General features: G+C 31.2%; 1 long non-coding RNA gene across 1 annotated transcript; it reads right to left on the bottom strand.

Moving 5' to 3' along the window:
- Positions 1-3,535: 3,535 nt before the first annotated feature.
- Positions 3,536-4,083, bottom strand: LOC128648215 (uncharacterized). The gene is made up of 3 exons (XR_008400541.1): positions 3,997-4,083; positions 3,854-3,910; positions 3,536-3,546 (listed from the first exon to the last, which is right to left on the bottom strand). It is a non-coding gene; the product is annotated as an uncharacterized LOC128648215 (long non-coding RNA).
- Between the last annotated feature and the right edge of the window lie 230 nt (positions 4,084-4,313).

Raw genomic sequence — 4,313 nt, 5'->3', positions numbered from 1 at the left:
AATTTTTTTCATAGGGGACGCTGGTTATTTCAGTAGAGAATGGTTATTCACACCCTATAACAATCCTCGAAGAAGATGTGAGGTTAAATTCAACGAGGCACACAGATCCACCCGAGGAATCATCGAGAGAGCATTTGGATTGTTAAAAATGCGCTTTTGTTGTCTTGACCACTCAGGTGGTGTCATGCAGTATGCTCCCGAGAAGGTTGCAAAAATTATTCTTGTATGCTGCATTCTGCATAACATTGCAATAAGAAGAGGAATTGAAATTGATGATGAAGAAGAAATATCATTTGAGAACTTCCCTGAGGTCATCTGTAATGATGCACCAACAAGACAGGCTATTAATGCCAAAAATTATGTCGCAGAGAACTATTTTAAGGATTGATTTCATCAAAAGATTGTAATCACAGGACTTCTATTTTTTGGTCTTTTGAATAAAAAACTACATTTTCACTTTCTGAATAAAATCTTTTTTTTTTCATCATATACTTGTGTGATTTTGTATTTGTTTTTATTTTTATAAGTTAACAAATTATAATAAACGGTCACATTGGATATTGTTTTTTTAATTAAACTTTAATTTTTATTTAAAACCAACATATTGCACAATAACTATATAAACCAAATAATCATAAAGATTTTTAATTATATGACTGTCCTACATAACAAAAAAAAAAACTACACTACACTATTGATAACTATATTACACAATAAAATATATACATCAAACTTTATTTACATTTATCATTACTTGAGAATGGCAATAAATAATACAACTTTTTTATAATTGTATCCAAAGAATTCTCACAATTTAGCAAATATACAATAATTTTGCATAGAGACAGTGAATAACGCGATATTGAGAACATTTTGGGATTTGACACACCCATCTAGAAAGTTGCTATGGGACCAGGGAGGATGAAGAGAATTGCACCTTTCACATCTGGGGAAATGATAATTCTAGTGTATGTAATGGATAGATATTTTCCCAAACGCTTAGGGGGTGTCCGGGGGGTCATTCAAGATGAAAGGGACAAAACTATTTATGAAATGATACGCAGAATGTATCGTGTATCAAAAATTAAAAGGACCAGGCGTCAATGTTTGAGACGATACAGTGATGTTAAACGTCGAGAACCACTATATTACCAATCTATTAGGAGCCTGTTAAGGACATGTAAGTTTATAAAATTGTTATTCTTTTAAATTATAAATTCTATGCAAAGTTCATCATCAATATGAGAACTGAAATTATAAGTAGGTTTCAGTGTACCATATTTATCACTTTCATGTCCATACTGTTTCTTACTGGTATATAATTTTGTTATTCTTTTAAATTATAAATTCTATGCAAAGTTCATCCTCAATATGAGATCTGAAATTATAATTAGGTTTCAGTATACCATAGTGATCACTTTCATGTCCATACTGTTTCTTACTGGTATATAATTTTGTTATTCTTTTACATTATAAATTCTATGCAAAGTTCATCATCAATATGAGAACTGAAAGAATAAATAGGTGTACCATATCACTTTCATGTCCATTTTAATTTAAAACAAAAACTTTATTATATAATACATTTTAAAACTAAGAAACTTTAAACAAACATATGTATACATTTTCTATTTCAGATAAGAAGAAAGAAAATATTTGTGGTGCTCCTCCTCCACGTTATGTAAGGCCTTTTCTACATTTGACACCTAGAAGTGAGGCTAGATCCCCACCCTTGCCACTGTCTTTGCTTGACAGACAATTGTCCCCACAGAAAGGAGGTGTCAGGCGCCTAACTGTCGTTCATACACCTCAAGGTACAATAGAACCATGGTTTACATATCTATAGTTATACAACTGTTAAATTTAATCATGATTAGCTTGTTGTGTTATTTACAGAAACCAATAAAAGAGTGATGAAAAAGAAGAAAACAAGGTTCACAAGAATAATACAAATATCTTCTACAGAAGGTATTTTTCTTATATTTTGTACCATTAGAATTTTTCTACTTACAATTTTTTATATAGAATTCCTTATTAATCTTTCATAGATAGTGACAATGAAGCAAATAATGCTCCTGAAAGGATGTCATTAACTTCACCCTCAATTCAACAAGGTAATTGTTTATAATTTTTTTTATTTACTATATTATAGCTTATAGTCAAATCAATACCAAAATATATACCTCGATTTCTAAATATATATTCCAGATGCAAGTAGTGAGAAAAACTCAACCAATATTTCTGATATTGATAACGACTGGGACATATCTATGGTTTCTAAATCTACACAGACAAGTACATCTATGGATAATACCGCCTCTAACCAAAATGGTAATACAATTTTGTTACCTGCTTATAAATAATCTGTTTTTATTTTAAACATGTTCTCATAATCCTTAATTTATTTTCTAATTTTTGTCCCTTCTCTAGATTCCAGTGTACCAGTTGTATCACAAGTTCAATCCTCTGTCTGTGAAGATATTAAACAAATAATGGATACTATAATGAATTTAAATACACAGGTTCAGAATCTCTACAATACTTATGTAGTGGAAAACAGATAATCAATGATTGCATTTTAAATGAAAAAAAAAGGTTTTTTTTTGTTTTTTTGTTTTTTTTGAGGCCACCAAAAATGTCATATTTTGGTATGTTAAAAAGTTTATTCAAAACCCCAAAAAATACTGTATTGGCCGTGAGCACTTTTTTTTTATAATGCCATTTTTATTCAATTTTGTTAATATTTTTGATGTAATAAAAATTATATTTGTTTTACTTACATTTGTCTGTGTGTACAATACATTTTAAACCTTTAACTGATTTTAACTAAATTTAAAAAATAAACAAGAAAATTAAATAAAAACAGGATAAACTTTAATAAAAATATCTAAAAATAACAATATATTCTTTGTCAGCAAAAAACAATAATAATAACTTTAAAATTGTCCATAACAATGCACTAATTAAACCGTGGTCTTTTTGGATCTGGCGACTCTTGGCTCTGATGTCTATCTCTAATCAATTCTAACAAAGTTGGCATAGTATTTTGAGCCATTCGCATGTTGTTTTCAGCTATTGTCAAGGCCCTGTTTATATGTAGGTTCCTTTCCCTGTCCATTTCTCTTTGCCAGTTAAAGATTTCACGGTCCAGTTCCAACCGTTGCTGGTTATAAGTGTCAAATCTTTCTAAATGTCCAGACAAAATTTCCTGGACCTGTCTACTGTCTGCTCTATATCCTCTGGCAAGATTTAACATTTCGTTAAGACCTGCATCTTCCAAAGGTGCCTGCTCTTGGACAATAGCTTGTGGTTGTTCCAATAGTTCAATTCCCTGTGCTTGAACTCCATGATCAGGTGGTGAATTAGCATTTTCCTCATCACTACGGGGGTTTATAACAGGCTCATGTATATCCAAATCCTAACCTTGTGCCATCTGTGTTAGGTCAGGAGTAAGGCTTCCACTTTCTGGCGATCTACCCTCTGGTGCTGGAACTGGAACAAGATTCAGAATCACCTCTCTTGATGAATCGTTCTCCTCAGCGATATCTAAAAAAAAAATTAAAAAAAATTAGCATTAATTTCCAAAAAAAAAGATGCAGATCGAAATTTATTCCAACATTAATGGTTAGAGGGGTTACTATACAAGAGAAATTTATAGTGTCATGTTATACTGTCATGTTGGAATCTTACAATAAGATTAAATACCTTCCTTACTACAACTGTTTGCATATAAAATACATCAATCTCACAGTATTACAGTTTGAATAACTATCAGAGTTTAAAAGGTTAAATTTTGTTTCTAACAAAATTATTTGTCTTGTCATCCTATATTTACTTTAAAAAAGTAACTTACCATCGAAAAGTGGTGCTGATTCGGTCACCATGGCTCTGAAGAGACGTCCAACATCTGCTGCAAAAATTAAAATTAAACATTAATATCTAATTTATAAACAAAAATTTAGAAAGTGTATATATAAGTGGTTTAAAGATACATACCAGAGCTTCTTCCAACAGCTGTATCTGGTGTACTGCTCCTTACATCTGGAATAGTATCTGCAGACGATAGGCTGTGGCTGGTATTTGTAGTTGACCGTAAATATTGCCCATGTTGTTGTTGTCTTACGTTCTGAGGCTGAGAAGTTGAAGAACGTGGTCTCTCTGATGAAGAGGTAGATGGGGTATGGACAGATGCAGAGGTTGACGCTCTAACTGAACCACCTAGGAGTTAGTAAATACAAATTTAAATTAATACAATCAATAAAATTAAAAGTTTATGTGCAATTTATGAAATGCTAATTAATAGTTAAATGTAC

This window comes from Bombina bombina, chromosome 2 (assembly GCF_027579735.1).
Source record: "Bombina bombina isolate aBomBom1 chromosome 2, aBomBom1.pri, whole genome shotgun sequence".
Lineage (NCBI taxonomy): Eukaryota > Metazoa > Chordata > Amphibia > Anura > Bombinatoridae > Bombina > Bombina bombina.
This window is presented reverse-complemented; position numbering and strand designations above follow the sequence as displayed.